The sequence below is a fragment of the Rhinolophus ferrumequinum genome, chromosome 14 (assembly GCF_004115265.2).
Source record: "Rhinolophus ferrumequinum isolate MPI-CBG mRhiFer1 chromosome 14, mRhiFer1_v1.p, whole genome shotgun sequence".
NCBI lineage: Eukaryota > Metazoa > Chordata > Mammalia > Chiroptera > Rhinolophidae > Rhinolophus > Rhinolophus ferrumequinum.
The window spans coordinates 29346475-29359193 of NC_046297.1; the positions used below are offsets into that span (position 1 = coordinate 29346475).

General features: G+C 41.9%; 1 pseudogene; it reads left to right on the forward strand.

Moving 5' to 3' along the window:
- Positions 1 to 10907: 10907 nt before the first annotated feature.
- LOC117033707 (double homeobox protein B-like) lies at positions 10908 to 11944 on the forward strand (annotated as a pseudogene).
- The last annotated feature ends 775 nt before the right edge of the window (positions 11945 to 12719 follow it).

Genomic DNA, 12719 nt, shown 5'->3' on the forward strand with positions numbered 1-12719 from the left:
CGCCAAGTGTCGTGCGGGGCGTCTGGCGGGGTCTCTGGTCCCGCTCCCCACATAAGAACGCAGGACATGGTGAGGCCAAAAAGGAACACCCACAGAGCCATAGGTAGGGGAGTCACACCACTATACTCTCACTGGCGGCTGGGTTGGAGACACAGGAACCAAGAGCAACACAATTCTCAACCCTTACTGCGCCGCTTGCAGGCTCAGCCACCATCTTCTTGCTAGCTCCCCCTTTTTTCTTTTTTCTCTTTGCTAGCCTCTTCTCCTAGCCTAGCCACGGCAGTTATATTCATGGCTAATGGCTCACTGGTTACAGCTGACGGCCAACTAGCCACAGCTGCTGGCCATTTGATCACAGTCGATGGCCATTTACTACCTGAGCCAGCACCCTTCTATGTGAGGCCGAGAGCCTGGAAACTGCTTTTTGGGGCTCTGTCCCCACAGTCATCATACAAAAATCATCCATGTAGATAATCTGAGGACCATTGGTCAAAATGATATACCGTGATTGGTTTGCGTGAGAATTCTAACACCTAACAATTGCTAAAAGAATAAAATATTTCCCATAGTTCTCTCAGCTAAGTGTCATACTTTTATAACCTGATTAAATATCTCTTGGTTTCAAGCATAGCCTTGGTAGGTGAGGAGGAAATGAAGAAGTGCACAACTCCATCAAAGGCCGGTCCCTGAACACTCACAGGTCTAAACATGAGTGCAAATAGAATCTGTCTTTTTGTAATAACTCCACTTGCCTGGAATACCAGCTGAAGCTCCCCCACCAATCCTAACACACAGGTAATTAGCTGCTGTGAAAGCTGAAGGGTCCCAACATGTTTGAGCAGGTTGGCATCAAGGGTTTAAGATGCACCTGTTTATGATTAGCTACAATGGATTCCATACACCACACCTCATTTCTTGGAGGGAAGGAAGAACTTGTTTGAGCAATGATCACCACCTTTTCTCTCACCCAGTTGTGTTGGTTATTGAGCCGTTTCAAACTTGTTCACCTGGTCTGCTTTTAATGTTCTTTCTCTCCAAACCTGCTGTGAATTCATTTATTTAAACTGTCTCATTAAACTCACCAAATAACTCTTCTTTCCTTCTCTTTGCTGTCATAGGGTGACTTGGTCTCCCAGAATATGTTGGTGCCAAAATACCACACCTGCTCTGAATTATAGACCCCCAGGAGCTCTGCTGATTTGCTCCTTCTCATCATGGCTAGAGCCAAGCCTAAGAGGAAGAGGTGGTGTCATGCAGGGTCTCTGCTCCCGATCCCTGTAAAAAGAATGCAGGATATGGCGAGGGCAAAAAGGAACATTAACAGAGCCATTGATAGGTGAGTCATACCCTATAATCTCTCTGGTGGCAGGGTTGGAGACACAGGAAGCAGGAGCCACACGATCCGCAACCTGCCATCCACTTCTCTGCCAACCAACCTCACTTGCTAACTGTAATCCACCATGCTAACTACAGTCCTCAGTTGCCAGCCACCATCATCTGCTACTGTAGCCAAGGCAGTTATATTACTGGCCAATGGCTCACTGGTTACAGCTGATGGCCAACTAGCCACAGCTGATGGCCATCTGATCACAGTTGATGGCCATTTACTACCTGAGCCAGCACCTTTCCACATGAGGCCGAGAGCCTGGAAACTGCACTCCTGGCTCTGTCCCCACAGGTGGGATTCTAATTCTTTCAGTGGGCTTTTCATGGAGTTCTTTTTGTGTTGTTTCTGTGCAAGAAAGACATTTACGGAGTGACACACAGGAGAGCATGGAGCAATATGCACTAATCATGGGCATAATGTAGATAAATTCCCATCTCCTTTGTCACTGATGGAAACAAGAGCCAAGAAGAAATAAGGTGTGGGGACGGAGTCCCAGAGAGCAGTTTCCAGGCTCTCAGCTTCACATGGAGGAGTGCTGGCTTGAGTAGTAGATGACCATCAGCTGTGACTAGTTGGCCATCAGCTATAACCAGTTGGCCATTAGCCACTAATATAGCTGTTATGGTTAAGCTGGCAAGGAGGTTGGTGGGTTGGTTGGTTGGAAGAGAAGCGGATGGTGGATTGCGGATCATGTGGATCCTACTTCCCATGTCTCGCCTGGCCGCCAGCAAGACTGGGGTGCAGGAAGAAAACTTGTTGGGGTACTGGCAGACGTTTGCTTTTGTGTCTTGACCAGCTGCCATCAAGAATATAGTGGTATGACTCCCTTATTTATGGCTCTGTTGGTGTTCATTTTGGCCTCACCATATCACGTGTTCTTGTGCGGGGAGCAGGAGATGAGACCCTGAATGACATAGGGTAAGTGAGTGTTTCATCATCATCCTAGGTTGTTAAATAGAGCTAATGAAAATTCCAAATTACCATCAACCACTAATAGCAAATTGATTTTCTATCAAACACACCTGAGGACTTTTTCTTTTTTTTTTTGTTCCTTTTTTTTTTATTATTATTATTTAAATTTATTGCGGTGACAATTGTTAGTAAAATTACATAGATTTCAGGTGTGAAATTCTGTATCACATCATCTATGAATTACATTGTGTGTTCACCACCCAGAGTCAGTTCTCCTTCCATCACCATATATTTGATCCCCCTTACCCTCATCTCCCACCCCCCAACCCCCTTACCCTCTGGTAACCACTAAATTATATTCCCCAGATTAATTTTCAAACCCCGTGGCCATCCTGTGGTCACCGACCGCCCTCCAATCCCCTCATCCTCCCTCCCACCCCCACACCCCCTCCCATCTAGGAACACTCAGTTTTTCCTCTTTGTCTCAAAAACTGTTTCTGATTAGTTCATTCACTTATTCTTTTCTTTAGATTCCGCATATAAGTGAGATCATATGGTACTTAATCTTTCTTTGTCTGACTTATTTCACTTAACATAATGTTCTCTAGGTCCATCCATGTTATTGCAAATGGTAAGATTTCTTTCTTCTTTATGGCTGCGTAATACTCCATTGTATAAATGTACCACAGTTTCTTAATCCAGTCATCTACCGATGGGCATTTTGGTTGTTTCCATGTCTTAGCTATTGTGTATAGTGCTGCAACAAACATAGGAGTGCATAAAGATTTTTGAATTGGAGTTTTGGATTTCTCCGGATAGATACCAAGGAGTGGAATTACTGGATCATAGGGTAGTTCCATTTTCAGATTTTTGAGATACCTCCATACTGTTTTCCATAGTGGCTGCACCAATCTGCAATCCCACCAACAGTGCACAAGCGTTCCCTTTTCTCCACATCCGCGCCAGCACTTGTTATTTGTTGATTTATTGATGATAGCCATTTTGACTGGGGTGAGGTGGTATCTCATTGTGGTTTCTATTTGCATTTCTCTGATGGTTAGTGAGGTTGAGCATTTCTTCATATGTCTGTTTGCCATCTGTATGTCCTTTTTAGAAAAATGTCTCTTCAAGTCCTCTGCCCATTTTTTAATTGGGTCGTTTGTTTTTTTGGAGTTGAGTTGAGTGAGTTTTTCATAGATTTGTGATATTAATCCCTTATCAGATATATCATTGGCAAATATCTTTTCCCATTCAGTAGGATACCGTTTTGTTTTATTGATGGTTTCCTTTGCTGTGAAAAAAACTTTTTAGTTTGATATAATCCCACATGTTTATTTTTTCTCTTACTTCCCTCGCGCAAGGGGATATATCAGTAAAAATATTACTCCGGGTAATGTCTGTGAAGATTCTTCCTATATTTACTTCTAGGTATTTTATGGTTTCAGATCTTACATTTAAGTCTTTAAGCCATTTTGAATTTATTTTTGTATATGGTGTAAGGAGGTGGTCCAGCTTCATTTTTTTGCATGTGTCTGTCCAGGTTTCCCAGCACCATTTATTGAATAAACTATCTTTACTCCATCGTACATTCTTGCTTCCATTGTCGTAGATTAACTGGCCATATAGGCGTGTATTTATTTCTGGACTCTCTATTCTGTTCCATTGATCTATGTGTCTGTTTTTATGCCAGTACCATGCTGTTTTGATTACTGTAGCCTTGTAGTATAATTTTAAGTCAGGTATTGTTATACCTCCCACTTTGTTCTTATTTCTAAAGATTGCCTTTGCTATTCGGGATCTTTTATGGTCCCATATAAATTTTAGGATTATATGTTCTATTTCTGTGAAAAACGACGTTGGTAGTTTGATAGGAATTGCGTTGAATATGTATATTGCCTTAGGCAGTATGGACATTTTAACTATATTAATTCTTCCTATCCATGAACATGATATGTGTTTCCATTTACTTATATCTTCCTTCATTCCTTTCTTCAGTGTCTTATAATTTTCTGAGTACAGATCTTTTACTTCTTTGGTTAAATTTATTCCCAGGTATTTTATAGTCTTTGGAGCGATTGTAAATGGGATTGTTTTTTTTTTTAATTTCTCCTTCTGATGTTTTATTATTGGTATATACAAATGCAACTGATTTCTGAATATTAATTTTGTATCCTGCTACTTTACTAAATTCATCTATCAGCTCTAACAGCTTCTTGGTGGAGTGTTTAGGGTTCTCTATAAATAGTATCACATCATCTGCATACAATGATAATTTTACTTCCTTCTTACAAATTTGCATGCCTTTTATTTCTTTTTCTTGTCTGATTGCTGTGGCTAGAACTTCCAGCACTATGTTGAATAGAAGCGGAGATAGTGGGCAACCTTGCCTTGTTCCTGATCTTAGGGGGAATGGTTTTAGCTTTTCCCCATTGAGTATGACGTTAGCTGTGGGTTTGTCATATATGGCCTTTATTATGTTGAGATAAGATCCCTCTATTCCCACTTTCTTAAGGGTTTTTATCATAAATGGCTGTTGGATTTTATCAAATGCTTTTTCTGCATCTATTGATATGATCATGTGATTTTTATTTTTCATTTTGTTAATGTGGTGTATCACATTAATTGATTTGCGGATGTTGAACCACCCTTGCATACCAGGGATGAATCCCACTTGATCATGGTGTATGATATTTTAATGTATTGCTGAATTCTGTTCGCGAATATTTTGTTGAGGATTTCTGCATCTATGTTCATTAGAGATATCGGCCTGTAGTTTTCTTTTTTTGGGGTGTATTTGTCTGATTTTGTGATCAGGGTGATAGTGGCTTCGTAAAAAGTGTTTGGGAGTCTTCCTTTTAGTATTTCTTTTAGTATTTCTTTTAGTATTTCTCCTTCTGGATTTTTTGGAAGAACTTGAGGAGAATAGGTAATAATACTTTTTTTGAACGTTTTGTAAAATTCACCTGTAAAGCCATCTGGTCCTGGGCTTTTGTTTGTTGGGAGATTGTTGATTACTGATTCAATTTCCCTGGTGGTGATCAGTCTATTCAGGTTTTCTGTTTCTTCTTGAGTTAGCCTTGGAATGTTGTACGCCTCTAGAAAATTGTCCATCTCTTCCATATTGTCAAATTTGTTGGCATATAGTTGCTCATAGTAACTTCTTAAAACTTTTTGTATTTCTGCAGTGTCCGTTGTCACTTCTCCTCTTTCATTTCTGATTTTATTAATTTGGGTCCTCTCTCTCTTTTTTTTAATAAGTCTGGCTAAAGGTTTGTCGATTTTGTTTACCTTCTCTAAGAACCAACTATTGGATTCATTGATCTTTTGTATTGTTTTTCTGGTTTCTACTTCATTTATTTCTGCTCTGATCTTTATTATCTCCTTCCTTGTGCTCCCTTTGGGCTTATTTTGCTGTTCTTTTTCAAATCCCTTAAGTGTGAAGATAAACTATTGATTAGTGATGTTTCTTGTTTCTTTAGGTAGGCCTGCAAAGCTATGAATTTCCCTCTTAGGATTGCTTTTGCGGCATCCCATAGATTTTGGGTCGTCGTGTTTTCATTTTCATTTTTCTCGAGATATCTTTTGATTACTTCCTTGATCTCTTGCTTGACCCATTCATTATTTAGTAATAAGTTATTCAGCCTCCATGAATTAGTGTGTCTTCCAGTTTTTTTCCTGTAGTTCATTTCTAATTTCATAGCATTGTGATCAGAGAAGACAATTGGGATGAGTCCAATTTTCTTAAATTTATCAAGACTTGTTTTGTGGCCTAACATATGGTCTATCTTGGAAAATGTTCCATGTGCGCTTGAGAAAAACGTGTATTTTGCAGCATTGGGGTGAAATGTTCTGAAAATATCGATTAAATCAAAGTGGTCCAATGTATCATTTAAGGCTGTTGTTTCCATATTGATTTTCTGTCTGGAAGACCTGTCCCTTGTTATCAGAGGTGTGTTGAAGTCCCCTACTATGATAGAGTTACTGTTGATCCCTGTCTTTATATCAGTCAGTACCTGTTTTATATATTTAGGTGCTCCTATGTTGGGTACATAGATGTTTACTAGGGTTATGTCCTCTTGTCAGATCGATCCCTTTATTATTATATAGTGCCCATCTTTATCATTTAGTGTGTTCCTCATTTTAAAGTCTATTTTGTCAGGTATAAGTATTGCAACTCCAGCTTTTTTCTCGTTTCCATTTGCATGAAATATCTTACTCCAACCCTTCACTTTCAGGCTGTGTGTGTCTTTTGTTCTGAGGTGAGTCTCTTGTATACAGCATATACAAGGGTCTTGCTTTCTTATCCAGTCAGCCACCCTATGTCTCTTGATTGGAGCATTTAATCCATTTAAATTTAAAGTGATTATTGATAGGTACATAGTTATTGCCATTTTTAAATTTGTAGTTAGGTTGTTTTGATCTTTCTTCTATTTACAGAAGTCCTTTTAGTATTTCTTGCAATGCTGGCTTGGTGGTAATAAATTCCTTTAGCTTATTATTTTCTGGAAAGCTCTTTATCTCTCCATCTACTTTAAATGATAGCCTTGCTGGAGAAAGCAATCTAGGTTGTAGGCCTTTGTTTTCCATCACTTTGAGTATCTCCTGCCACTCCCTCCTGGCCTTCCATGTTTCTGTAGAAAAATCATTTGATAGTCTTATGGGAGTTCCCTTGTATGTAACCCTCTGTCTTTCTCTTGCTGCTTTTAGGATTCTCTCTTTGTCTTTAAGCTTTGCCAGTTTAACCATAATGTGTCTTGGTGTGGACCTGTTTGGGTTTATCCTGGTTGGAACTCTCTGCACTTCCTGGGCTTGTATGTTGGTTTGCTTCATCAGATTGGGGAAGTTTTCAGACATTATTACTTCAAATATGTTCTCAATCTCTTGGTTACTCTCTTCACCTTCTGGTATTCCTATGATGCGCATGTTGTTGGGCTTGATATTATCCCAGAGGTCTCTTAAGCCATCCTCATTGTTTTTTATTCTTTTTTCTTTCTGTTGTTCCGTTTGGGTGATCTCTGTTACCTTGTCTTCTAAGTCGCTGATTCGATCCTCTGCTTCGTCTAACCTGCTGGTAATTCCTTCAAGTGAGTTCTTAATTTCGGTAATTGTGTTCTTTAGTTCTAACAGGTTATTCGTTATGATTTCTACATCCTTCTTTATGTCTTCTCTAAGCTCCTTAAACATTCTTATCACCAGTGTTCTGAACTCTGTCTCTGAAAGGTTGGTTACGTCTGCTTCATTTGGTTCCAGTTGTGGAGGCTTCTTCTGTTCTTTTATTTGGGACATCTTTGTTTCCCCATTCTGTGTATCTTTGTTTCCCCATTCTGGCTGACTCTCTGTGTTTATTTTGATATATTAGGTAGATCCCCTAGAGTTCTTAGTTCTTGCTAGGTTATCTTATGTAGTATGTGTCCTTTATATTTGACTCGCACCACGTCTTTCTTCTCCTCTGCGTGTGCTCCAAAGGTGACTCTTGTGTTGTGAACACTGTCCCGTTCAAGAAGATCTTAAATTCTTTTTGCTTGTGAGTAGGTGGGGTTAACTCCTGGGCTGACCTGTTGTGAGACTTGGCTCTGCCCCCCTCAGGGCGCTGTGCTGCGTGAGGGTTGACCACACAAATGTGGTTTGGCCTCTATGGGCTCCAGTGCCTGCAGAGAACCCCCTCTGGGTGTGTGACCTGCAGGTCAAACCCGGCAGCACTCCGGTTTGGTCTGGAGTTGGCCCCTGGATATGCTGAATCCTGTGCCTCTCAAGCTGGGCCCCAGCAGGGCAGTTTCAGAACAAAGCAAATCACCAAGCACAACAGCAATAACAACAACAAAGAAAAAAATCAAATACATTCACATGCAAAAACACCCGATAACCCCCACTCAACACAGGCAAAGATATCAAAGATATAAAGACAAAGCAAAACAAAACAAAACAAAGCAAAACAAAAAGCAGCGACAGTCTCGGCCTAAGCCCACCAAGCAATGTCCAGGTTGTCCTCTGCTGTACCAAAGAGCCCCCTGCTTATTGCGCAGGCAGAGCCGGTCACCTGGTGCCCAGAGTGACTTTGGGACTGCAGACTTAAATGCGTGGGCCTGAGGGGTCTGGATGATAGTTTTTACAAAGTCAGTGCAGTTTCTGCCCTTGCCTGCACATATGCACACTGAGAGTAGCACCACCAGCCCCGTGTCCAGTACTCCTGAATCTTGGGGCACTTCTTCAGTGTGTGTGTGTATCGGGGGGGGGGGGGGGGGGGTGCGGGCAGGAGATTTCTGATCTGCTGAAAGCCCAGAGCTGTGTCTGCCTTACTGCTGATCTCTGGGTGTGTCTCTGCAGTTGCACTTGCCCCGCCCTAGGCAGGCCAGAAAGGGTGGGGGCTGGGGATGGAGGGGTCTTCTCTCTCCCAGCCCAGCCGCGCGTCCCCCTCTTCCGCAGGCCAGAAAAGCTGGTGGCTGGGGGTGGAGGAGTCTCTTCTCTCCTAGCCCAGCCAAAATCACACACTTCCCAGTTTCCCTGGGTCAGGGCTGGCTGTCAGGCTTCCCAGAGCCTGAGCACTTCTACGGCTCCTCTGTAATCTGAGACTACTCCTCAGTTCAGTGGCCAGTTTAAGTCTCTGAAAGGGCGGGGTAGGATTGGAAGAGAGGGGCGGGGGAGGGGCCCAGGTATGGAGTCTGTGTTCTTTGTCCGCCCCAGGGCCCACTAGTCGCCCTCCCCGCGGGTGAAATCAGCTGTGGGTTGCAGGGAAACAGCCCACCTCCTGGTCTCTGTGCTCTCCGTTCCGCCCTGGGATCCCGTGGGTGCCCGGAACTGCGGATGCCACCGCGGTTTTCGCCGCCGCCGGCTGAGACTCCACTGCGGGCTGGGATTTCCCGCCGCCACCGCCGGCCGCGCTTTTTCACTCCGCTCCCTTCCTTCCTTCCCGTGCTCGCCCAATTAGCGCACCTTCAAGTAATCCTTAGCTTCAAGTAATCCACGAGTCTCTTAGCTGTTCTGTGTGATGAGCAAAGAGTTCTTTGATGGGTTATAGGTCCTGTTTGTAATAAGATCTGGAGGAGAACTCAGAAAGTGCGCCCTGCTGCCACCATTGCTATGACGTCACTCCCCAGGCCTTTTTCTTCAATTTGCCTTCCTTCAAAAGATAAATGTTTGTTGGTCTTTCTTACTGTGCAATGGATAATATAAACACCAACCCCACTCCTACTGCACACACTCAATTGCGATCCAAGGATTCAGGCATGAGTTTTACAGACCACCCATTTAAACAGAGGGGAAAGTAAGAGGTTGCCAACCCACTTTCATGAGTGAGAACTAAGATTGAGGAGGCAGAGCTAGAGAAAGGGTGTGTCCATAGTCAAGAATTTCCTCAAAATTTCTCTAGTTAAAAATTCATCCCCAATCCCTACAGGCCACCCAAATTTGTAGTTACAATTAAGAAAGGAAAGGCATGGGCCGAGAACCCAACCCAAATACAAAGAATCTTTCTCCAGGCCACTGAGTCCTCGGGCATACTAGGACTCATGTCAGCCTGTGACATGGGTGATTGCCAGTGTTGGTAAAGATTTTTCTATGATTTTTGCAGATCCTTACAGTCCTAGATAGATCCCAGGGGCAGCACTAGTACTGGAAAAGTGATGAAGGATATGCCCTGTTCTGTTTCCATCCTCTCCCTCAGCTATCTGTCACTGCCCACAAGACAGCCTATCCTTAGATCCTCTGCTCCTCACCAAATATATTTCAATATAATAAAATAGGAATTTGAGGTATTAGCTTGCAGGAGAGAATTTAGGCAGATGGAAAAAAAAATGATGCATAAGGTCTTTTTCAATCCCTGAATTTAGTTACCTGACCCAAGGGTAACAGTGATTCCTATAATTTAATAGTGCATCAAAATAATCTGGAAAACTAACAAAAAGACAGTTTCCATGCCCAGAGTTTCTGATCGATTGGAGTTGGAGCTGGGCTCTGCACATTTCTGATTCTATGCATATCAAAATTGGAGAATAGATAATTCATAGGAAAGGTAACTCTATCATGTTCTCCTGTATGCCAAGACCATGTGGCATTGGGATTCTACATCGAACTTCTGAGTTTAATTATCATTTTAGTTAAATTCCGCTAGAGACCTCAAAACAGTTCACGTATTTAACAAATATTTATTGAATGCTTACTGAACAGAAATATCAGGGGAATATATATCTATATAATCTCTATATTTATACAATGTATATGTTAGCTTATATATAAGGATATAAATATATATTTATACGTATATATTTTCACCCACTGATATATTCCCTATGACTGTGTCTCAAAAGTTGTTTCTTGAAATTAAAAAAAAAATGGTATTAAAACATTGGATTTCATTTTCATGTTAGGTAAGCCAATGCCAGACCCAGCATTTTCCAGAAACTAAAATACCTTCAAGTTCAACTTTTTGTCCATTTGGAGGAAATTATAAGCCATTCTTTAAATAGAGGTTTTTTTCACCCCACCCCCCAATATAACTTACATTTCAAAATCATGTTTATTAAGAATTCTTGGATTGGTAAGCATTGTGTCTTGAAGAGCTGCTCAGCTGCCTACTTGTTGTCTCTGTGAAATCCAGGTACCTCTTCCCAAGATGGGTTTGAACAGCACAGCAAGTGGCATATTACAAAAAGAAACCTGACAAGGCAGGACTGTTTACAATCAGAGTCAAAATGATATCCTTTAAAAATGGTTTGAACACAACCCTTATCCTGGTATAGCTACTACAGAACAGCTGGCCAAGAAAATTGATAATCCAGAGTATAACATTCAGATTTGGTTTAAAAACCGCAGAGTAAAACAGAGACAATTGGGATCTGGTTGGTCCATAGGAAAAGATCAAACCCAGGGACAGGACCAGCATTAGGATTGGACTCAAAAATACTTACCAGAAGAAGCCAGACAAGACCAGACATCCATCACAAAATCTCAGTCAAACATCCCAATTTAAACCTTTCGCAGGAACTGATTCCCTGATATTGCAACCAGGAAAATACAAGCTAAAAAATACAAGCTACACAAACAGACGTTCTGGAATCAAAAATTCATGTGGTTTCAAAACCAAAGATCTCTATCCCCAGGGCAGAGCAGAAGTGATCCTGTGAATTCCTTGTGAGATGGCCCAAGTGGGATACTAGACCTGACAGCTCAGTAGCACCAAATTGATCTGTCCAGTCTCTCAGGCTGGTGTCATCACACTCCTTCCTCCAATTCTTTCATCAGGAACCAAACATTTATACCTGCTCTTCTCACATTCTTATGTGTCCTTTGTCCCTTGTGTGAGCCAAGGACCAAGTGTCAGATGGTGCAGCCCATGCAGGCTGTGCAGGAAGGACTCACACTCTACTCTGACACTTACAAATTATCTGCCATTCCACTGACTCCGGGAGGGTCCTCTCCGATACTCACACTCCTTTCTGGCCCCCAAACCAAGAAAAATGCCAGAATCACAAAGAACAGACTTGACCAGGAGAACTGCATTTGAAGGATTATTGTAAGCCTCATCCTGAGCACAAAAAACACCAATTACAGGATATGGGTCACATGGACTTATCTTACATTATCCACTGGTAGGATGAGTGCTGCCAGGCTCTGATTGCAGAATGGGATCCTAGAGAAGGGACACACTGATCCACTATGGCCACAGCACACACAGTCAGCTGGAGAACCATCTCATCCCCTTGGTCAATTGCATCAATATATACAAACCTCAAGTCTTTAGCTCAACTCCCACTCCACAGGTTTTCAGGAAAAGATAGTCCTGAAAGTTGCTTAGTCCTGTTCTGATCCACAGAAAAAAGACACCCCAGGACACAAACTATGCCTCAGTAAAGATTTTCAGGCTCTGCCCCACATGATGCAAAGCTCACTTTCAGGAGGAGGAAAACAATATCATTCTCAGAACCTGGTCCAGGCCTCCTTTCTTTGGAAGCAGAATCTGTGCAATTTAAAGCACAATGAACAATTAATTCATCCTGTTCAGTACAAGACTAATGCAAGGTGCAGGAGAAACCACTTGGAAACTCAAATGAAGGTTTTAGTCTGTATTGTGGGCAGTGGCTATCGTCTACACTCACTTCACTGAGTAAAGGATTGCTTCCAAGCTCCATACTGCCTCCATACTGTGGGCACTAGGCAGTGTACACATCTGCTGAATCCTTATTGACAAAAACATTTTACTGACAAATATGACCTCTTTCCTGTAATTACCATGTCCTGCAGTCTGGAAAATCTACAAACTGTAATGGAACCCAGGTGAGAATAGGTCAAGGGACAAGTTGGCACTTCTTTCTCTTCTGGCAAGATGTGAAAACAAACTTGAAATTAGTTTGTCATATACAAAATAAAGGGATGCTCTGTTTTTACTGATGATGTGAGTTCAAGAAAGCGATTTTTTCCTGAAGCT